Genomic DNA, 24,874 nt, shown 5'->3' on the forward strand with positions numbered 1-24,874 from the left:
AGACAGAGACTGGGAAATCACCATCATTTAAATCCACATTGGTCTGACACCATAGTTTGACCTCTTCCCATCACACCACAACTGTATCATGGAGGGAAGCAGCCATAGGATGGATAGACATCTAAGAACTTGAACATGGGTGCCCGGCTATAGAAGTCAGGATAGGCTCCTTTGGCTTCCTGAGTCCTATTTTCTGGTTTAGTGAAGAACATATCATCAAATGGCACCATCTCTTCTCCCCATTGCTGCTGGAGACTGACAGAGAAACCCACTGAATGTGAGAGAAAAGCATCATTAGACCAAAGAATGAGGCCTGAGGGCTACTATCTACTGCTTGCTGTCGTTCTTTGCCATGACGCTCCTCTTTATGCTTTCTTCCACATGTGTAGCAGCAGAGGGCTGGGTTAGATGATAGGTGAGGCTGTCGTAAGACTGAAATAAGAGGGCACAAGGCCGGTGAGTTTGCAAACTCTGAAGTATTGTGCATCAGCAAAGGAGCCTATGATGAGGTCTTTTCAGAAGCAGCAGAACTTTTGATCCACACTGTCATTAATATAGGTAAAGTTATTTCCTCTGTATTGTCCGAGGAAGACAAAGAGGTATTGGAAGTCATTAAGAAGGGACAGGAGGTAAGAACGGGGATGAAGAGCAGATAAAAGATCCCCAAGCAATTGATGAACAAACTACTAATGGTTTATCCTCACCTAAAAGAAAAGAAAGAAAAGAGAAAAAAACCTACAACAAAACAAAACAACCAACCAATCAAACAAACAAAACAACCCCCTCCCTGCAACCTGAATGTAGAATGGTAATTACTAGGGGTTGGAAAGAGGGACATAGATAATGGGAGAAAGTGTTTGAATAGTGTTCACTGTATACACATGTTGAAATATCACACTGAACTCTAGAAATGAAAAGAATTCAAACAAGTTGATTCCAACTTCAATTCCTTCCCACTCTCCTTTTCTTCATTATGAATTATGCCTTTCCGTCTGGCCTCTCCTGCCATTCCCTTCACCATCTCTCCTTCCTCAGGCCCCCTATAACTGCCTTTTTTTCTTCTTGTCCCTTACCAGTCCCAAGCTTATCGTATTGTGCACCCTCCTGAAGTGAGTTTCCTAAGAGCAGGCTATTGCCTGGTTTCTTTGTCAAAGCTGCCTCATTTCCAGAACAACACTTGGCATACGATATTCGTTGAGGAAATTAAATGAACACCTTGTCTGTCTTGCAAAGGTCTGAGCTTCTGTTTCTCTTGTGAAATGTCTGTAGAGAAACTGCCCAGAAAAGCTGACTGTGAAGGCACCTGCACCATCAAGGGTTCAAAAAAAAAAAAAAAAGAAAAGAAAAAAAAAGAAAAGAATCTGCCTATGTGAGGAGATCTGGCAGACAAGAGAGCAGAAACGTAAAGAAGGGTGGACACTCCCCACAGCCAAGGCTTACATCTGCCTTCTCAGGGCTCTTCTGAGCATGGAAACGGGCCACCTACACTGAGTCCCCACGCTCATGCATGCACACTGAGTCAGGATTCTGGCACCTAAGAGAGATGGTCTGTTCAGGCAAATCACTGCTTCCTAGTCGCTGTCCCAAGTGTCCGGCAAGGAGAGATGTTGTATGTGCATTTTTATCCTAAGGATAAAACGCCAAAGAGTTTTCCTTTGTTTCTAGGTCCCTGGCTCCTAAACTGTCATTCTCCATTGCTAGCCTGTGCCCACCCATCCTTCTGCCAGAGCTCAAATCATCTCAAAAGCTGTGCTGGTCCCTCCCATTTCTACTCACATTCCTCAAATGAGTTTCTTCTTTTTGGTTTTGCAAAGCTGGAGCAACTGTGGTTCCTGACACTATATAGTCATAGGAACAATAAGATAAAAATAGCAGCTGTCATTTATTAGGCTCCTTAATTGCTACATGTGGGGTGAGGAATTTTACATGATCCATTTAATTTGAATCCATTCGTTGGAAAATTCTCATTCCCATTCTACAGATGATAAGATGTAAACCTGACTGAACAAGAGAAGGTAAGATAGAGGGTGTGGCTTGCACTACATTTTCCACTCTGGGACTGTGGTGGGAAGTGTCTTGTGTATGCTCAGATCCGCCCCCTCAATCCTATTTCCTAGAGTGTATATATATGAAAATGAGCTCAATTCCAATGGGAGTTCACCACCCCCATCAGACCTTTAAGGATTGATGAAGCAAGCCTTTAACCTTGACCTTTTCCTACAGAGGCTCATTAGGCAGCAGCATCTTGTCTTCCCTCTGATACACACGTGGGTCCTCGACCCCCTCCCCTAGCTGCAATTAGGAAAACTCACTTGAGTTGCAAATTAATATGCAATTATGATTTTGGCAAGAGCTCTAAGGAAACCCAAAAGGGCTTAATTGAGTGGCATTTTCCCATGCGCCTGTCCCTGGACAAATGGGACAAAATGCTTTCCGACGTGCGGTGGCTCCAGATAGCAGAGGGGAAGCTTTTGTAGTCTCAGGAGGCCGTGGGCACTGACACGTGAGGTGTGGTGATGGGAATTCAACGGGACAAGTATAGGCTATTTGCGTTTGCTAAGCTTCAGTGGGAAATCTTACCATTAAGAAGTGTAAACTGTAAAGGAAGAGATAAAAAACCAAATCTTACCACAATTAAAATAAAATGTCACAGGTTTTCTCAAATGGGATTCTCTGGAGCCCAGTCAGAGGCTAGAGCATCAGCGTATGTGGGGGACATCTGAAGAGCCTGGACCTAGCCTTGGCACACTGCAGCCTTAACCTTGACCCAGGTAGCCCTAAGGGCAGAGTTAGTCCAGGGAGATGAACAGAAGGAGGAGGACTGAAGATTCAAGTCAAGCAGGAACATGATTATTGCATCTTCTTCTTCATATCATACACAAAAATAAGTCCAAATGAAAAGGGTTTAAATAGAAAGGACCTTAAAACATAGAAGATTTATAAAATCTTAGGAGTCAGGGCAACTTTCCTAAGCAACACCAGAAAGGAAAGGTAACTATTTTTCTTTTCTTTTTTTTTTTTTTTTGGTTTTTCGAGACAGGGTTTCTCTGTATAGCCCTGGCTGTCCTGGAACTCACTTTGTAGACCAGGCTGGCCTCGAACTCAGAAATCCGCCTGCCTCTGCCTCCCGAGTGCTGGGATTAAAGGCGTGCGCCACCACGCCCGGCTGGTAACTATTTTTCAATTCTTTTTTTTTTTTTTTTTTTTGAGTTTCCATTTTATTTATTTTTTTTAATTTTTAATATTTTTATTACATATTTTCCTCAATTACATTTCCAATGCTATCCCAAACGTCCCCCATAGCGCCCCCCACTTCCCTACCCACCCATTCCCATTCTTTTGGCCCTGGCATTCCCCTATATTGGGGCATATAAAGTTTGCAAGTCCAATGGGCCTCTCTTTCCATTGATGGCCGACTAGGTCATCTTTCGATACATATGCAGCTAGAGACAAGAGCTCCGGGGTTCTGGTTAGTACATCATGTTGTTTCAACAATAGGGTTGCAGATCCCTTTAGCTCCTTGGGTACTTTCTCTAGCTTCTCCATTGGGAGCCCTGTGATACATCCAATAGCTGACTGTGAACATCCACTCCTGTGTTTGCTAGGCTCCGGCATCGTCTCACAAGAGACAGTTATATTTGGGTCCTTGCAGCAAAATCTTGCTAGTGTATGCAATGGTGTCAGCGTTTAGAAGCTGATTATGGGATGGATCCCTGGATATGGCAGTCTCTAAATGGTCCATCCTTTCATCACAGCTACGAACTTTGTCTCTGTAACTCCTTCCCTGGGTGTTTTGTTCCCAATTCTAAGAAGGTGCACAGTGTCCACACTTTGGTCTTCATTCTTCTTGAGTTTCATGCGTTTAGCAAATTGTATCTTATATCTTGGGTATCCTAAGTTTTGGGCTAATATCCACTTATCAGTGAATACATATTGTGTGAGTTCTTTTGTGATTGTGTTACTTCACTCAAGATGATGCCCTCCAGGTCCATCCATTTGGCTAGGAATTTCATAAATTCATTCTTTTTAATAGCTGAGTAGTACTCCATTGTGTAAATGTACCATAATTTCTGTATCCATTCCTCTGTTGAGGGACATCTGGGTTCTTTCCAGCTTCTGGCTATTATAAATAGGGCTGCTATGAACATAGTGGAGCATGTGTCCTTTTTACCGGTTGGGACATCTTCTGGATATATGCCCAGGAGAGGTATTGCTGGATCCTCCAGTAGTACTATGTCCAATTTTCTGAGGAACCGCCAGACTGATTTCCAGAGTGGTTGTACAAGCTTGCAATCCCACCAACAATGGAGGAGTGTTCCTCTTTCTCCACATCCTCGCCAGCATCTGCTGTCACCTGAATTTTTGATCTTAGCCATTCTGACTGGTGTGAGGTGGAATCTCAGGGTTGTTTTGATTTGCATTTCCCTGATGATTAAGGATGTTGAACATTTTTTCAGGTGCTTCTCTGCCATTCGGTATTCCTCAGGTGAGAATTCTTTGTTCAGTTCTGAGCCCCATTTTTTAATGGGGTTATTTGACTTTCTGGAGTTCACCTTCTTGAGTTCTTTATATATATTGGATATTAGTCCCTTATCTGATTTAGGATAGGTGAAGATCCTTTCCCAATCTGTTGGTGGTTTTTTTGTCTTATTGATGGTGTCTTTAGCCTTGCAGAAGCTTTGTAGTTTCATGAGGTCCCACTTGTCAATTCTCGATCTTACTTCAATTCTTAAGCACTTAACATCTTTGTATGACAAAACACCACATAGTCCAAACAAAATAAAGCAATGCTAGGTATCATAGCATAAGGTTATAGGGACCTAGGTAAGTATGTCTGTATGCATATTTCTTGCACAAAGAGACAAAAGAAACACTCACAAAAACAAATAATAAAAAGGGTAAAGTTATACGCAGAGAATTTATGAAGAGAAGATTTAAATAACCAATAAGTATGTGAAAGATGACCATGCTGAAATTCAAGTTGAAGCAACAAAGAGATGACACTTCTTTTTTTTTAATTTTTAAATTTTTTTTTACATTTCATTTTTTATTAGATATTTTTTTCATTTACATTTCAAATGTTATCCCAAAAGTCCCCTATACCCTCTCCCGGCCCTGCTCCCCAACCCATCCACTCCCACTTCCTGGCCCTGGCATTCCCCTGTACTGGGGCATATGATCTTCACAAGACCAAGGGCCTCTCCTCCCAATGATGGCCGACTAGGCCAACTTCTGCTATATATGCAGTTAGAGACACAGCTCTGAGGGGTACTGGTTAGTTCATATTGTTGTTCCTCCTATAGGGTTGCAGACCCCTTCAGCTCCTTGGGTACTTTCTCTAGCTCCTTCATTGAGTGCCCTGTGTTCCATCCAATAGATGTCTGTGAGCATCCACTTCTGTATTTTCCATGCACTGGTATAACTTCACACAAGACAGCTATATCAGGGTCCTGTCAGCAAAATCTTGCTGGCATATGCAATAGTGTCTGGGTTTGCTGGATGTTTATGGGATGGATCCCTGGGTGGGGTAGTCTCTGGATGGTCCTTCCTTCCATCTCAGCTCCAAACTTTGTCTCTGTAACTCCCTCCATGGGTATTTTGCTCCCCATTCTAAGGAGGAATGAAGTATCCACACTTTGGTCTTCCTTCTTCTTGAGTTTCATGTGTTTTGCAAATTGTATCTTGAGATGACACTTCTTATTGTCCAGATCATCAAACACTTTAGACAGCAAAGGTGTTCATTGTGAGGTTAGAGGACAGGCTGTCTTGCCCTCCTCATTGGCGGATGGCTAACTAGCTCTTTCCCCGATGTTACCTGGAAAGTTTTGTAAAATCAGTCCTACACTAATAGGAATCATTTGACCCAGACGAAGGTTCATTGTGCACATGTGAGCCCACAAAGATTTACTTGTAATGAAGCTCAATGCAGCAGATAAATGCAAATCAATGAAAGAATCCTGGCAGCCAATAGAATTGTCCTCAGATGTGGGAATGAGAAAGAGAGGTTGCTTGCACTGTGAAGATGCTATGGCTGCATGTGGAGTAAGTTTTATGTATGCTTGTAAAGTTCGAACTAGAGAACTCTCATAAGGTTCTGAAGGTAACTTCAAAGGTAAAACACCACCAATGGCATTTATGCAAATATGCACATTTCTATGGGCCTGAGAATAAGCAGCGGATGTTAGTTGGATGGGGCATAAATATTAGACTTTTACTTATTAATCTTTAATTAGAAAACATGCAAATGTTTTTTAATTTAAAATATCCCTAAATATTGGGAATCAAAATCAAGAACCCCTGAGAATGGATAAATAAATACTAAGAGCAGGAAAATAGGTGTGAGCTAGTGGTTGCTTTACTGTAAGTAGGCTTCTGGAAACTGCAAGGTGACGTCCTGTAGTGGTTGCTATTGAAGAGATTCCTTACTCAGGTATCAGTTTCATGGGAAGACATTTAGATTCCCCTCTTGATGTAAGAATCGCTGGTTGGGTTAAATGAAAACTATAATAACATAGGGTCACAGGAAATCGATAAGGGAGACTTGCAGGAGGTGGCCACAGCTCAGCAAGAGCCAGTTCCACCGTGAAGTCAGTACAGGTGAGGCTAAAAGGCCACCAGGGTTGATGAGCAATGGGTCTCTGGTGGCCTTTGGGGGCACATCCTTAGCAGTCTGGAGCAGCAGACGAAGGGTTGCTGAGGATGTCGAAGTGAGCGGGTGAGGGGGGGAGAGTGCAAGGTCAGCCAACTCTCAGCAGGTAGAAGGGTGAAGACAGAGCATCAATAAGGAAGAGAAGGTCAGAGGGGAGGTTAGAGTTGGAGAAACCTGAACATGCTCATAGAAAAGTGATGTAAGTTGACAATCCATCAAATGGTACCCACCGGGGACTGGGAATGGATGACAGTGCTCAGAGGAGAGAGCAACCTCAGGATAGAGTCCCTGCTCTCTGAAACAGAAGATGCTATAAGGTCAAGATGCAAAGCTTTACTTTGGAGGGTTTAATCAAGTGGGTCTGAGGATGGAGCAGGTTGCTAGCTCTTTATTGCTAACTATCTGAGCCTTAAACCTCTTCCTGAGTTTAATGCCTCCTTCTGTGCATACTAGAGAACTGCATAGCATCTGACCTGTAATTGGTACTGCATGAATGACAACTGTAACTGCCTTAGACAAAGCATTGCGCAGAGACAGGTGACTGTAAGGCACACATAGAGGACACTGGCTGACATTCAGACCTGGTCCCATGGAGACCAGGAGAGCCTAATGGAGGCTTGCGCTTTTTTCTTCCTTCCTTCCTTCCTTCCTTCCTTCCTTCCTTCCTTCCTTCCTTCCTTCCTTCCTTCCTTCCTTCCTTCCTTCCTTCCTTCTTCCTTTCTTTCTTTCTTTCTTTCTTTCTTTCTTTCTTTCTTTCTTTCTTTCTTTCTTTCTTTCTTTCTTTCTTCCTTTCTTCCTTCCTTTCTTCCTTCCTTCCTTCCTTCCTTTCTCTCTCTCTCCCTTCCTTCCTTCCTTCCTTCCTTCCTTCCTTCCTTTCTTTCTTTCATCCTTTTTTTCTTTCTTTCTTTCTTTCTTTCTTTCTTTCTTTCTTTCTTTCTTTCTTTCTTGTATTAAGACTCTGAATATAAGGTTATATGTAAGGTTAACTGTGAAGTTCAGAGATAAAGTTTGGCAATGATTGTGCCTGGAGCAAAGAAATTGCTTAACAGAAAGAAGCTGTTATTGTTTTTATTTATTTTTACTCATCATCTGCTTTTCATAGGAGCTGAGGTCATAGGATGGGTAACAGGACCAGACTGAGAAACAGTTTCTCAAGTGGCAGAGACCTTGCTCCATTATCACTGTAACCTCTAGTGTGTCTGAGCTTCCAGGAGCAAGAAGAGGAAACAGGTGAGAAAGAACGTGGAGGACAGATAAGACTGTTTTCCTCTTTGGTCACACCACCTTCACTCTGTCTTGTCATTTATTTATGATGGAACACTTTTGTCTGGTAAAGATTTCATTTACATACTGGAGTAGTAAGTGGAAGATACAGAAAATAGGTCTAGCTGGATTTGATTTGATGGCGTGCTTCCCGGGCGATACTGGGCAAGGGATTTTATGAGTTTCAGGTATCTATCTATGAGATATCTCTTTACTCCCACACTGGATTCAGTAAGCCAGGCCCTAGGTAGATGCCCATGAAATATGAAGTTGTTTTCCCCTAAATTCTACTGAGGACCCTTGTCTAATTCATCTCAGATTCTTTCCCGTGATGCTTGGCTGAAAGAAATCACATTGTATATGTTACATTTTGTAAATAACATTTTATCAGTCAGTGAATAAAAGATTCAACACATGAATGAAGGAAGCCTGGTGATGCCAATGCCAAGCAGATTTTGCAGCTCTCTGCCCACTACATGGAACACAACACGTGGATGTGGTTTTAGGAAGAACAGAACCCCAGTGAGCCTCTGCCTTGCTGTCATTAGGGATAGCGATACAATGATAGATTATTTTATGGCTGGCAATAATTAAACAAGAGGGTCACTGTAACCTTTCTCTTGCCAAGCTCCAAGTGCTGTCATTTCCTGCCACTCCCATATGTGTTGCTTCGCGCCTTCACAGGACTCAAGGCCCCAGGGCTGGCTGCTACAGCAGATCCCAGGTTGCCTGGAAAGCTCCAGCAAGGGCCTGGCAAGGGCCTGGAGTCCCAGAGTAGCAAGTAAGATCTATGTACTATGGGAAAAGCTTGGCCCACCAGTCTTTCTTTCTGGCCCTCTGTTCTGTCTTTTGTAAAATAAAGTTTATATTAAATGATCAGGGAGGCTCTTTTCAGCATCAAGATACTCCATGTATGTTCATCTCTGCTTTAGTGTATGTCTGTGTGTGCATGGGGAGGGGGCAGTGTATGCATGTGTCTTGGGTATCACTTATCAGGTGACATCTTCTTTCTTGCTTTTGCTATGGGATTTGTCACTGGCCTGGAGTTCACTGAGTCGATGAGGCTCATTGGCCAGTGAGCCTCAGGGATCTACCTGTTTGTGCTTCTCAGTGCTGAGACTGCAAACACATACCACTGTGCCAAGATTTTTGTTATGTGGGTTCTGGGGATTGAACTCAGGTCCTTATGCTTATTAGGTAATCACTTTATAGACTGAGCTATCTTCCCTATTCCCTACATCCAGCTTATCAAAGCAAACATTTAGCTATATCTCTCATTCAGATAAATGATAGGACTCTCTGAGTAGGTTATTGGGAGTTCCTGTCTATAGCCTGCAAGTATCCATAGATACCACACTAAACTTAATGAATTCTTTTAGTGAGTAAAGCTGCCTATGTCAAGCTAATGCTAAAAATACCCACCATTATCTTCTAGTTTACAGCTTATGCAGTCATGCCATTTGCTTTCCAGTATCATTTGTTACCTGTATCAATAAAATCCTTCATTTATTTAACATGCATTCTGGTGTGAGGTTCCTCACTGCTATTCTGATCCCCAAGGCTTTTGAGTTTCTGACCCCCAAAAGTCGTGTCAGAAGGAGTGGAGGCAGACTTGTTGGGGTCCTCTCAGCTGAGACTCCATCAAGAGCTTCTGACTCTCTAATGTCAAGCTTCTTCCAACACAGCGATCTAGAGATAAGCGCAGATTCCAGCATCCAGACGATGAGCAGTCTTTGGACTGAAGCTGCAGTGGGGGTAACTAATAGTGAGGAGGCTTCCATGAAACATGTTTAAGTGGGAAGAACAGAGGGTGAGAACAAAGACTAGTGTCAGATGGTTCTGACCTCAATGTGGCATCTACAAAAAATAGTGTGATTCTACAGTACTCCTTGCTTTCAAGAGTCTGGGGTAACTTTCAGTAAAATAGTGCCTAGAAATGGGTCACCATATAGCATCCCTTTGATGGTCAGCATGAAGCAGCCCTTTCCCTGGGAGCTGCACGAATGCAGGTAGGGCTTGCCTCTCCTGATCTCTCAGATTGGAACTAGCACACATACTCTGTTTCACTGCATAAAGATGGGGATTTGCATAAAAATGCACAAGTGATTTGTGTTCTCCATAAGGGAGTAGCTTCAGAAAGTCACAGCAGAGACCACAGGGCAGTCTCAGTATCTGCCTTCCTTTTATTTTTATTTTTTCCTGTGGCTGTCAGGCCCAAGACAGCTCCCCGTGAGGATGCCTTAGCCATCCGCCAGACCCAATTCCTCTGAGTCCGCATAGTGGAAAGAAAGCATTTACTTTATTAGTCCCACTCTCGGTATAGGCTGAGAGGTCCTTCCTGCGAACATCCCCCTGCAGATGCATCACGTTCCTGACAACATATTCTCTCACCCAGCAGATCAGAGCGATCATTTAAAAGCTCTGAGTGAAAGCCGGAGCTTCTGATTGATCCAACAATATTGTCTCAGTCCCATTTCAAACTACCTGTTCTTTAAATTGCATATAAAAATACAGCCCATGCAATATTAATATACCAATGAATAATACACTAACAATTTGAAACACACCAACCCACCCAAAGATTTTTCATCTCCTGCATGTTTCATCGGAGACAGCTGGTATGTACTGAATAATCGTTAGAATGATGAAAATGTTAATAACAATGAAATAAATATAGAACAGTTTTGCCAAAGTGGGGAAAGCGTGAAAGGTAATTCTCAGTCACGAGTGAGAAATGACCGCCTGCAATCCAGGAATGGGCTTCTGGCTTTGATGTATCAGAGGTGAGGGTGGTGGCTGCTGTGTGCATCTGGTATGTATAACAAAGCCACAGCTGTCCGGTGCTGCTGGAAAGCTTTGTAGAAGAAAGTGATTTGTAGACATCAGAAGTACATGGCTTGAGAGAAAGGACCTGGATTTGGATTCAAATGTTCAGCCACATAATTGGTTTATCAAGTCTTCTAGCCTTCTGCTTTCTCTCTAGTAAATAACACTAGGCATGGTGATTTGGCCCAGCCAGTGAGGAACTTGCCATGCAAGCATGAGAACTTGAGCTAGGGTTCCCAGCATCCATGCAAAATGCTAGGTGCAGCAGTCCACACCTGTAACCCCACTGGAACAGCTGAGACAGGGTGATACCTAGGCCACATTGGCCATCCAATCTAGCCTCCTTGATTAGCTCCAGGTCCAGTGAGATGTCCTTTCTCAAAATTAAGCTGGAAAGAAATTGAAGGAAACACCTGCTATCTGCCTCTGGCTTATATGTGCATGCGTGCATGGGCTAGCACACATGCATGAATGTATGAGGAAAGCAAACCAGCATGGATTCCCCAAGGGTTTATTGTGAAGATTAAATCAGGTCATGAATATGACAATTCCTGGTCTAAAGACCTACCAGAAGCAACCTGTTTCCTTCCAGGGGAACAAGCTAGGATTTGCAAGAAACTCTGAAAGGGTTACTTCGATGCCCCTGGTCTGTGCATGTGGGAACACATGACAGATGCTACGATTTGGAGAGTTCTGATTTCCACATAGAGGAGGGTTGCAGCCCATCTATCTCTCAATACCAATCTGCAAGCACGGGTGGTTCTTCCAACCAGGAAGGGGCCTAGCATATCAAGGCCACAAACGTTCTTTACATGAAGCTCTGTCAGGGCAAAATTATTGTTTTGAGAATAGGTTTTATTTTGTGATGGGAACTTTGTCTTACAATTGTAAAATCCTTTCAGCTTTTCATCTGTTCACTTATCAGTCTTGTTGAGGGCTGACTGTGAGGTAGTCACTGGGAATATACTTTGAAAATCAAAGGTAGAAAGATAAGAGGGGATGCTAGGCCAATAAAAGGACTAGTTAAGCAGAATTAAACGAAGAAAACACTAAAACATGGGAGTGAAGAGTCTGCTCTGACAGCTGTGACCTGGGGGTCCCTCTTGAAGGAAGTGACATTGGAAGAAGGAAATTAGAGATGTGCCTTCTGGGCTTAGAGTGTGCAGGGGACAAGAAAGGTGCAAGCTATTGCAGGGTGGTGATGACACTGGCTAGGCTGTGGGATGTACACATGCCTATATATCAGGGTATTGGCTGGGAATGAAGCTAATACAGGTTGCCATAAGTCACACAAGATATCCAGTGCACTCCACTCCACTCCACTCCACTCCACTCCACTCCACTCCACTCCACTCCACTCCACTCCACTTCACTCCACTCTGCAGAGCCCTTATGGTGTCTCATTTAGTTGCCCTTGCCACTGCTGACTATGCCTGGTGACACTGTTCTACCCTTGAAATAGAGAGGCAATAAAGGGGCAGCTCCAGCCTTAGAATTTTATTTCATCTTACTGGGCTCAAAGCCTGTGCTTGAATACTAAATGCCAGAATGCTGCTTTAGAGGGGAGATAGGTGTGAATGAAGACCTCACACCTTAGCACTGTAGTGAGGGGAGACTGGGAGCTGAGGTTCTAAGAGTTGAAGCCCGATCTGATCAGCCCCACCTTGGAGATGAGCCAGCTGCCAAGTCCACTGCTGGGGGACGTTAATAACAAAGAGGGTGCTTTTTGAGTTAGCTTGACATGTGAGCTAGGACTGCAGCCAGGCTAAAGGAAGAAAGGACACTGCAGCCAGGGGAACCCCAGTTTCTGCAAACCTCACACCTAATGCCAGGGTTCCACAGCAGACGATGTAGAGAGAAAAGCAGAGGAGCCCAGAAAGAGAAGAAACTTTAAGCTCTTTGGGATAGCAAGACTATTTCTCCATTTCTCTTTCTGACTACATGTGACAACTTGGTTAGGCAAGGCCTTAAAAGTCGTTTTAAATTTCATTTTATTTATATACCATTTATCAAGAGCCACCCAAGGACCTGCCATAATGTAAAGTCTCGCACTGTGAAAACAGAGATCAGAAGTCACCACTGGAAAGACATCCTATAAATATGGGTATAATATACAACATATTGGTAAACTGTCTGTCACATGTTCTTTAAAGTTACTGAGATATTGGCTCTCTAACGAGGGTAGACCCCTCATTTGAGACACAGGTATGTTTGGCTCAAAATCTCTTTCAAGGCCCCTTATCCAAGTTACTCTGGGCCCCTGCGTCTGAAATGGGGAAGGAGAAAAACAGCAAGCAACTAAAGGTATTAAAATTATATGCCCATGAGAACCAATAGACAGTAAACCAGTTCCCCAGTTACTACTGTTTATTCCATGGCATAAAAATGCCTGTAGTGGGAACCAGAATCCTATTGTTGGTCATTCATTGTTAGAATGACTAGATTGTGAACTCTAGCTGACTACTTCTTCCCCAGCCAACTCCTGCTGAATGTTGCAAGTACCCAGTTGCAAGGTCCTTTTGCTTGATTTCTTTTGATCGGGCTACTTGGTGTCTCTGCTGGATGTTGCTGATGCTTGATTTCATGATATTCTGTTATCTATCCACTGCTTATAACTACTGTCTGCTAATTATTGCTGTACTTTTACTTGCTATGTGCTTAACAGACTCCTTTGAAGTCAAGAGGATAGGTATTATAGATCATTCTCTGGATCACAGTGAATAATGGGGAATTGCATTATAATGGACAATAGCAACGTGGTCTAGGACATTAAGTCATCCTGGTGGGAACAAGTGAACTTGATTCTTGGGAACCTATTATTGTCAGTACCCCCAGGAGGCAGCACACACAAAAGCTTCTCACTGTAAAACTCAGCCCAGAACCCAATAAAGTGCCACTGTTTAATCCTTTAGCAGTTGGGGGAGAGTTGAGAACATGTAATGCTACTAGATAACTATTTGATCAAGTCAGTCAAAAGATGGTGATAAATCTGGGCTGTTAGACACAGGATGTGTTATCTTGCCTTTCAGAAGACCTCAGTTCTGCAACAAGATTAGGAAGCAGATATTCCCTACGGCTGTTCCAAGATCTCATTGCCTGGAACGTGCATACATACATTTCTAGGGAAATGATACAAACAAACAACAAAGCAAGACAAAACAACAAGGAGGAGGATGCTCGAGTCAAACAGAGTTAACTGTGTTAGATGGGGTTCTTTCCTGGTCCAGTGGTAGAGTACTGAGAATCTCTAGGGAAATGAGATATAGAACTTCGGAACTCACTTGATCAAATCACCCCTGTCCTAATGCTAGTGTTCCACCAGTCACACTTGGAGAAATGCCACGTTAGGCTTGCCCTCATGTGACTTCACACCCTTGTTTGCCTTCCCCGAGGCTTTCCTAAGGGCAGCCTCCTAGAGAGCTTGGATTGTCTGGATCCAGAGATCTTGTATTTCCACTCCAGTCCTGATATCTGCTTTTACATGGTGGCTCTAGACTTGTCATTGCTCCTTTTCTTTAACTAAATAAGATTGGGTTATAAGATCTCTGAAACAACTTGGAGCCTAATATTTTACGAGTAGATACTTTTCTATAACTTGTTCATTTGTTCATTCATTCATATAGCAAACATTCAGAACAGAGATTGGCTTATTAGTTACTGGAGATTTATTTCAAAATATGTCCAGTACTTGACCTAGAGGGCATCTCAGGCCAGTGAGAAAAACACACACACACACACACACACACACACACACACACACACATACACACACACAGAGAGAGAGAGAGAGAGAGAGAGAGAGAGAGAGAGAGAGGCCCATGACAAGTGCTGGTGTCTCCATGTGGCTTCAGTAAAAGCTTGGTAGAGGCAGCCACACTTGAAGGATGAACAGTTGGCCAACATAGCTCAGAAAAAAAGATATTGGCATAAAGAAAGAGGTGAACTCACATACTCTTGAAGCAGTAGGGATGTCAATGATGAAAATAGACACAAGAGCAATGAGATGATATATACATACTTGCTATATTCATTTCTATGTCTTGAAACCTGAACAAAAAAGTTTTATCCTGATTTTACAGTTGAGTATGTAATAGGCAGCTCATTCCAGTTTGAAGGAGACTTTGCTCATACATACAGTTAATGTTTAGCTAATTGCAAATAACCTGTCCACTTCTTTTGTTGTATTCACTTTTAGTTCAGTCCTCATCATCTCTCTCTCCTATTATTCAAGGTCCCCCTTAATTCTTATTATTCAAGGCTGCTTCTTAACAACTCCAAGAGGATACACACTATGTATTGAGGAATTGCTAACCAAGCAGAGAAGAAAGGTGATGTGCTACTGACTAGCATCCTTGACACATAGTGTGTGTCTTCTCTTTTGTTAATTCATTTAACAAACGTCTAGGTGATCCTACTGTATCACAGGCACATTGGCAAGCACTTGGTATATTTTAAATGTTAGAAATTCATACTATATTCATATAACTGAAAGTCCATCCATTTGGTCAATAATTGTTTGCTAGATCTGTTATGGCATCAAAATGTGTGTTGGTTCCCCCCCCCCCCCCAAATTCTTCTCTTTTCATGGGCCCTGCTATTTGGATGGTGCTCCATATCCTGCCATGGAGTTAGAGACGCTCATTCTAAAATCTGATTGAGACACTCAAGCCAAATCTTCAGGAGAGAAAAAAAAATCACACATCACAACTCTATGGGGAGAGGGTACTTGAAGGGTTCCATGGATCTACTTGCAATGGAAGTAGAGGTATGAACCTTAAGACCTTTTCAAGCTCTTATTATTAGGAAGGAAGCAATAAAAGAATGAGGGCAGTCCAGAGCAAGGGGAGCAAGGAAAGTCGTGAGGATGCCATGGCCTGAGCTATGTGCCACTGAACTGCCTGGGACCATTAACAATAGAAAGCTAAGTTACCAGCGATTTGTAACCGAAGCGTGCTAACCAATAAGAGTCAAGGATCCATGGCATCATAATGGAAGAGGGTTTCAAATAAAATGTTGGAGCAATGTACAAGAGAGACTGATCTTTCTGAAGAAGCACTCTTCAGGCAGGAGAAAACTGTTAGGCCATCAGTGATGGTGATTATTTTCAGAGCACAGGTGAGAATCAGGTATCAATGATCAAGGCGGGCCTTGAGAGCTAAGGGGAAATTATCCATCAATGTAGGTGGTTCCTTCTAGAAGAGGAATCAGCCAGGGCCGAGCTGCAAGGCCAGAGGTACAGAGAACACTTAAGAAGAAATATTTGTGTGGAGCACAGGTCTGTCTTAGGCAATGACAGGAGTGAAGCCAGGGCACACAGAGGTCAGGCCACTGGCACTGAATATCAGCCTCTCCACAGCACATCTGTACCTCTGATCCTGGGAGTGTAGAGTGGTTTTGAGCCATTTTACTGAATGTCCACTGCCCTGTATGCTAGGGCCCAAAGGGAAACTCTTGAGCTCCCAGCAGTTTTCTGGGCTCAGAAGCCAAGTCCTGTGCTGGCTTAGGATGGATGGTGGAGGACTTCTCTCTCTTCTGTTTCTTTCCTAATAGCACCCATGGGAGTCTTACTGCTTTTTTTTTTTTTTTTTTTTTTTTGAGAAAGGGATGGAAGATCAGATAGGAGAGGGACCAGTGAAATGATCCTTTTGAAGCCACACATCTTAACAGTATCCCAGAGGCACATGTCCCCATAGCAGCAGTGAACTGAGTGAAAAAAGACAGAGGCATTAAGGTTCTCTTTGCTTGTCAGAGTCTTGGCACTATGTCCTGGATGCAGTCTGTCTCCTCCAAGACCCAGTGTGAAACTTATCTCTCAATGTGAGCTAAAAGAAGTTTTTATACTGAATAAATAATCGTCTCAGGTATTTTGTTACAGCAACAACAATACGAAAGATTAAGATGTGACAAGAAAGAACAGAATCTTAGGACCTGAGCTATGTAGCTCTCAAAGCCACTGTGACAAAAATACCAGAAAAACCACCTTATGTGTAATTACAGTTGAGTTTGACTCTGGACCACAGAGGATTTAGTCTGTGGTCCGTTGGTGCCATTGCCTTTGTGTCTACAGCAAGGCAGAATAGCATAGAGGAAAAGTTGTCTGACTCATTGTCTTAGTTTGGGTTTTATAGCTGTGAAGAGACCCTATGACCATGCCAACTCTTATAAAAGAAAAGAGTTAATCGAAGCTGGCTTACAGTTTCAAAGGGTTAGTCCATTATTATCATGGTGAGATGCATGGCAGCATCCAGGCAGATATGGTGCTGGAGAAGGAGCTGAGAGTTCTATATCTTAATCTAAAGGCAGCAAAAAGAGACTGGGTTTCACACTGGAAAGAGCCCGAGCATAGGAGACCTCAAAACCTATCTCAATAGTGACATACTTTCTACAACAAGTCCATCCCTACTCCTAGAAAGCCACACCTCTTCATCTCCTAATAGTGCCACTCCCCATGGGACATTCATTTAAACACATGAGTCTATGGGGGCCAAACCTATTCAAACCATTACATCCCACTCCCTGACACCCATAGACTTGTAGCCATAACGTAATGCATTTAGTCCATCTTCAAAAGTCTCCATAGTCTATCACAGTCTCAACAATATTTGAAAGTTCAGTCTTTCCTGAGATTCATGCAATCTCTTAAGTGTAATCCTCTATAAAATCAAATTCAAAAAGCAGATCACATACTTTCAATCTATCATGGCACAGGATATACATTACCACTCTAAAACCTAAGGAAAGGAACACAGTGAGGAAATACTGGGCCATACCTAGACTAAAACCAGCTGGGCAAACTCCAAACTCTGCATCTTCACATCTTATGTCAAAATGTTCTTCCTATTTCCAACTCCTTTCAGTTTTGTTGACTGCAACACACTTCTTTCTCTTGATCTGGTCCTACTCTCTATTAGCAGCTTTCCTTGGCAGGTATTCCATAGCTCTGGCATCTTAAACCTTTTGGGGTCTTCAAGGCAAACCAGGCTTCATCTTCACAACTTCACAAAATGGCCTTTCACCCCTTCACACAATGGCCTCTCTAGGCCTTCATGCACACATCTGGCCCCAGAGACTTTCCTTAGCATGAAGTGAGATTCCATGACCCCTTTCCCCTTTCTTCTATCCTTGATTCTAAGGTTGAGGCTTCTAAGTTCTGCTTCTTGCTGGGAATATTCAGTCACTTCTTCACCAGCTCTCTGTTTTTGGTGGTTTTCTTCACTGCCTAAGCTTGGCTGTCCTAGAACTTGCATTGTAGACTGATCTTGAACTTGGAGATCTGCATGCCTCTGTCTCCTGAGTGATGGAATTAAAGGTGTATACCACCAAACATGGATCTAAGGTTTTCTTTCATTTCTTTTCAGGAGAATTTAAATAGAAGCTTAGCTGGGTGGGATCTTGCTCTGAGATCACCATTCCCTTAATTCCATTTAATATCTTTAATCTGTTTATTTCCTTGAACACAAGATTTAGCTCCATCCCACTTCCTGGTGCCCCACTACTCTTTGAACCATACATGTTGTATTTTTTTCCTGGTCTGTTTCATCAAAATGTTTTTCCTAAGAGTGAACCTCAGGACAGAGTCTATACCAGACTGTTTTGAGATTTCCTTTGTCAATGCAATTAATTTAAATCTCTTCACTTTAGCCTTTAGGCAGACTGTTCAGACAAGGGCAAAACCCAGCCTCATTCTTCACCAAAATATCACAAGAGCAGGCTCTAGACTTCATACTAAAATTCTTCTCCTCTGAAACCTCTCGATCCAGGCCCCCACAGTTCAAATCACCCTCAGCACCACTGTGTTCCATGTTCCTACAAATATGGCTCATTGACCCCTGCTTAAAGCATTCCACTTCTTTCCAAATCAAGATCCTCCAAAAGCACGTTCTTCTGAACAAAACCCTGGTCAGACCTATCACAGCAATACTGCAGGCCCTGGTACTAACTTCATTCTTAGTTAGGGTTTTATTTCTGGGAGGACAAATCATGACCGAGACAACTGTTATAAAGGAAAATATTTAATTGGGGGCAGCTTACAGTCTCAGAGGTTTAGTCCATTATCATCATGGCAGGAAGCATGTCAGCATGCAGGCAGACACAATGCTGGAAAAGAAGCCGAGTTCTCTACATCTTGATCCAGAGGCAGCAGAATGAGACTAAATTCCGTACTGGGTAGAGCTTGAGCATAGGAGACCCAAATCCTGCCTCCACACCAATGCTCTTCTTCCAGTAAGTCTATGCCTCCTCTAACAAAACCACACCTACTAGTAGTAGTACCACTTCATATGTATAAGCATTCAAATACATGAGTGAATGAGGGGCCATTCCTATTCAAACCACCACACTCATGTCATCCAGGAATCAAAAAGAGCAAAAGGATCAACAACCTCCAAATGACTGACCACCAAGGGTATACCCTCAATACATAACTTCCTTCAGTCAAATTTCACTATCTAATATTCCACTATCTCTCCCAAACACCATAGGTTGGTGGCCAAGCCTTTGTTACAGGGAACTCTGGTAAAGTATCTACATTCAAACCACAGAAAGACAGGTTTCGGGCAGTCAGTCAGGATTGTCTATGGAGTTATAGACCTGCCTAATGGAAGGGCAGGTGTCCACCAGCAGGCTGCTTGTGTCAAGGTGGGTCTTTCAGACTACTTCAACTCAGCTCAAATTAGCTGAAAACTTAAATCAAACAAGCTCATGGTCTGCAGGCTGTTCAGACACTTCTGGTCCCACACTCAAGGCTAAACTGAATGCTGTGCTGTCCCCATCTTGAAAATTTTAATATTTTTATAACAAAAATCCACACAGTTTTTCATTTTGCAAAATGGCTCACAAAACTCCTGTTCTGCTTGTCTCAGATAAAGAACTACAGGAGACTATGGAGTGTTGAGAGCATGAGACATAGTCTTCACTAGAGAAGAGCACACCAGTTGGGTTGGTTATCCAATACCAATACCAATACCAATACCAAATAGTCAGCCCTGAAATTATACATTATAGAGACTGCACAGGTGCTATCAGGGACAAACACACACACACACATACACACACACACACCAACAAATATATGAATTTGAAATAGAGCAAAGATATGTGACACTTTGAAGGGAGGAAAAGGAAGGGAGAAATGGTTTAATTATCAAACATGAGAAAAAGGTTCAAAGGTCATTTACAAGACTATTCTATAACTCTGTTCCTTTGGCCATCTGGTGGTGAGAGCCTACTTTAACAAGTCCCTGTACCTGTCCTTACCCTCTCTCCTATTCTTCAACTCTCCTATTAACATATTTCAAATTAATAGTACGCAAAACTCAAAAATACAAAGTCTTCAATATTGTGTGGAACAAAAATCATAAATAATTCATTGTGTCTCTGACTTGTCAGTGGCCACAATGATAGTCTGTCTGCTGTCCACACAGCTTCACCAAGACAGTAGGAACTATATTAAATATTTGATTGTAGTATTTGATTCCAGGGGTTCTCATGCATTCATCTATCAGGGATACAGAGACAAAAGGTCTTTTTGTTCTGATGCTTATCCTCAATATACACAACCATGGTTCCTTCAATTTCTTCTGTTCGAGAACTGGACTCTGAGAAGGAAACTCTGATCTATTAATATGGAGTGAATATTCGCTGTGCACTGAGTGCCACAGCCAACATGCTGCTGGTTCTAGCAGCAATGGTGACCCTTTTGGGAGCATTCCCAGAGAAACCAGATTCAAGGAATTTTGTTTCATCTGATCTGGGGAACCTGTGAACGGTGGAGCTGGTTGGCAGGACCTGCCTGGTTGTCTGGCCCAACACTTCACAGGACACTGTTCTGTCCATAGAGATGAATTACAGGCAGGGGGTCTTGGTACTTTGGGCAGGGCATTTTGCCTTGCTCTTAGGACATGTTTGGTTCTTTGCTCTGGTACTATCTGGGGTGGCTACTATGTCATGGTCAGAGGGGTTGGAATTGTCGGACCAGAGCTTTTCTCGGACCAACCTAGACATTAGTGTGTCTAGGTCTGAAATGTCTCATAGGCATTACATACTACTTGTGAATCAACTGGAAAAAAAAACTATCAAAGTTTTACAAAACTCATAATGAATCCCTTATTTAAATAGTTAAAATCAAACCAATAGTCACCATGAAAACTGACTCCCCAGAGTGGGTATTTAATCTTAGTAGCCCTTAAATATTTCATGCCTCCTTTTCAGTTGTTGGGAGTCAGGCTGACCTCTAGTATCAGAGTCTATGTGTGTGTGTTTCCAAAGAGACTGGAAACTTGCTGAGCTACCTTTCCTGTGTCCCTGTTAAGCAACATAACAGTATGGGGCAATCAGGCTTTAAAAACCATTGCTTGCCATGAACCTGGGAGGAAGCTCATTCACCAGGCCATTCATGCCTGGGTGAGAATTTCCTTTGGGTAGGAGAAAATAATATAAAGCTTTGTGAGTCATGGGCAAGACTTTGCCTGGCCTTTATTTTGAATGAGTTCAGAGCCCTTGGAACATCTTATGTAGAGGATTGACATGATCTGACTTGGGTCCTAAAAGGCTCATCTGGCTGCTGACTGGGAGGCCATTTCAGTCATTCAGGTGAGACACACTGGGTGATTTGAGTACAGGCAGGAGCCAAAATAGAATAATGTCCTAGCTAGGACAGGAGACAACTGCTGTCACTGGGCTTGTTCCCAGCCCTTCACAGCTCCACACATTTGCCACTGGGAAGTATCAGTCCTGCCATGACTCCTAACACAGCAGCTTCTGACCCCTGCCTCTCCATCATCTCTGTGTGTGCTTTCTCTTCCCTTGGATGTCCTCAGGTCTGTCAGATGCAGTGGGAAGGAAAATCAGGTTCTACCCAATTAGCTCATCTTAAGTGGATTTCACTGTGCATTTAATTAAACCTGTTATAATCTTGAAGGGTATTTTGATACATGGTACTTGATACAGAGTAATTAGACTACTGTGGGCATGCACATAAATATCTTTGGGCTGAGGTTTTGAGCTGGGCATCGTTGCTATGGGTTTATGCAAGCAACCCTGCCAGGAATTTCAAAGCCAACAATGTTTCCGCCCTCCACAGCTCTCAGCCCCCTCCACCTTTCTGGTGAGTGGATCAATTGCAAGGTCATCTGCTGGCTTTGAGGCAGGAATTCTCCTCCTGTCACTCTTCTGGTCAAGTGATTTTATGGCCTCTGAGTGTTTGATAAGGTCAAAACTTCTTGATTGTGCATTCTTGGCCATCTGCAGCTCAGTTTAAGACACTCAATTCCACTCTGCAAGACTTTATTCCACGGGATACTAAGAGCTCACTCTGCCTTCCACTCTTTGGCTCAGCAGTTGCCTGGGAATTGGAATACCTTAATCTTTTAGTTTGTATCTGTCCAAATAGGGTCGGTTGTGTTCCAGTAACAAATGGCCCTGTTGTCTATCTTAGTGGCTTACTATATATAAAGAGTTGTTTTATTTCCCCTGAATTCTTTTACTCTTTCTGTGGGAGCTACAGCTCAGCTCACCAACTGAGTATCAGAGTGCAGGGAAATCAGAAGAGGGAGGATCAAATACTGAATTTTTACTTAGATAGAGCATATTCATTTCTACTGCATTTCCTTGGTTAAGTCAGTCACATGACCAAGTCTGCCATCAATGACAGTTGGGGATACATTCTTCTCCCAGAAAAAGAGTAGATGTCTGTGAGCAGTAATATAGCCTTGAAGCAATTTCTTTTTTTTTTTTTTTTTTTTTTTGGTTTTTCGAGACAGGGTTTCTCTGTATAGCTCTGGCTGTCCTGGAACTCACTTTGTAGACCAGGCTGGCCTCGAACTCAGAAATCCGCCTGCCTCTGCCTCCCGAGTGCTGGGATTAAAGGCGTGCGCCACCACGCCCGGCTTGAAGCAATTTCATAGGGTGCTCTAAGATAACTGACTCTTTGTTTTTATTCTCAGAGCAGTGGGCACTCTACTTTTTATCAGAGTTCTGAAAGCCTGTGATTATGTCTTCTTTTAGGGAATATGAAGAATCAGAGATAGGGGGACACATTGTTCCTTCTTCTTGCAGTGTCTGGGATAGTACTTTGTCCACTGGACACTTGATGTTCCCTGAACAGCATCAGCTGCAGTTAGCCAATGTGCCAGTTCGGATACAGTATTTGGAACTTGGAAAGCCTGTGAAGGAATGAAAAGAAAGACCTGTGTATCCGTTCAGTTTAGAGTTTTATCTTAAGCATTTAGACAAGCGTGGAATGTAGGGACTGCTTCTACTTTCATTTTCCATGTGAGAATGCTGGGCCCAAGAAGACATGGGAATGCTTGCCTTCATAGGGAACTGAACCTTGACCAGTTCAGAGTTACAGTTAAGTGGTGGGCAGTTATGAAAGTTACTCACTCATAACCAAAGGTATAGACTCATCTACCTAGTGTGAGGATGCCTTTGCCTACTAAGAATGGAAGTTGGGGTAAGAAGGAGTCCTTTAGTTACCCTGCAAGAATCAGGTAGACTTCCTTCTATGTTGCATTTTATAAGCTGTATGAATTTTGACATTCAGTTATTTTGTAGACAGAGAAACAGAGGGAAATGCTCTGGGATGAGTGTAAAGTCAAGGAAGAAAATAGGAGTACTCAGTCCTAAATAGGATGTCTTTATCAAACCTTTCTATGTGGGAGAGGAGGAGACGGAATATAAGAGCCAGAGGTGGGAGGTAATTCCAAGGAAACAGCATATTTCAGACACAGCAGGGAAGATGTACACAAGAACTCACAGTGACGGTGGCAGCTCATGTAAGACTGGCCCAGGTTCAAACCAGACAAAACCCCGGCACCAAGGTGGAGAAGTTGACACAGTCTTGCATTCATAATCGAGAAGCTGTTGTTTGTTCTATTTACAGGTTTTGTCGAGAGATAGAGATAGAGATGATAGAGATAGAGATAGAGATAGGTATATATATATATATATATATATATATATATAGATAGATAGATAGATAGGGGGAAATATACTGTATGAACAATTTAAATAAAAAGGAAAGATATAGGAAAGCAAGAGACATTGGAAGAACAGAAATAGGTTCTAAGTATAAAAGAAACAGAGACAGAAAGAACTATCTAATGCCCTTGAAGAAACCTTTTAGTTGAAGTGGGAGGTCACTCCCAATGGAAGCACAGGTGAGAATCATCAGGAAGGAGGTGCACACCAAGTACCTTGGGGGGCCCCGAGAGGAGGAGGAAAACACAAGCCAAGAGCAAGCTGCTGACTCCAGCAGGATCAAGCCAGTCCAGGCAGCTTATTAACCAGATTGTCAATAACGTCACGGTAAATGTTTCTAATGTTTTTTCTAAAAGCCTCCAAGCATCTTACTGCACTTGACCCTTCATCTAATAAAGTTATCTGCCTACTCGAGTGGTGTCAGCATGCCACTTAACATGTGGAGCCAACCCCAAGCTGAGGTACACTAGGGAGAGGGATTTCTTCCCATGGGCAGTCCTTCCCTGACCTTCTTGTTGTGTGCAGTACATTCCCTGCTATATAAATCCCACCTAGGCCAATCATAGCTAAAGCTGGAGTATGTCATGGGTTTTCTCTAGGCATGGACAGTTAGTTTTGCTGGAGGACCTAAATTGTACTGGCTGGGAACAGGGACTGAGCCCTAGGTCACCCTAAGCTCTACAGTCTTTTCTCAGTTTTAGAACAGGAAATCTGATCACTTGCTTTGTTGACTTCTTGTGGTCCCCATGAGTGCCCTAACATCTCTCGCCTTTAAACCTCTTGCCACCAGCAGTGCCTAATCATTGCTAGAGATTTATCTGCACCAAGCACTTGGCTAGGTACTTACTGGGAGCACCTCCCCTCTAAGAACTCACCGCTCCTCCTGTTAATTGTGTGTCTCTTGATGTAACAATGGTGTACATTGGCACCTCAAGTGTTCTGTCCCAGAGGACAGCTAAGAGTGAGTGAGACAGGCCTTGTGCCTAGGCTAATCCTTGGGCACCACCATCCAAAACCCTTCCTGATCATTTCCCCACTGGGGAAGACAGTAAAAAAGTGGTTTCTAATCCCGGTTCTCCAAGAATTACTTAGGAAAGATGTATACAGTCACTTCCCTTCCTCCACTTCCCCCTCTGCATTTGACTACTGCACTTTAAC

This window comes from Mus caroli, unplaced genomic scaffold (genome assembly GCF_978045245.1).
Source record: "Mus caroli unplaced genomic scaffold, Mus_caroli_1 scaffold_8, whole genome shotgun sequence".
Classification (NCBI taxonomy): domain Eukaryota; kingdom Metazoa; phylum Chordata; class Mammalia; order Rodentia; family Muridae; genus Mus; species Mus caroli.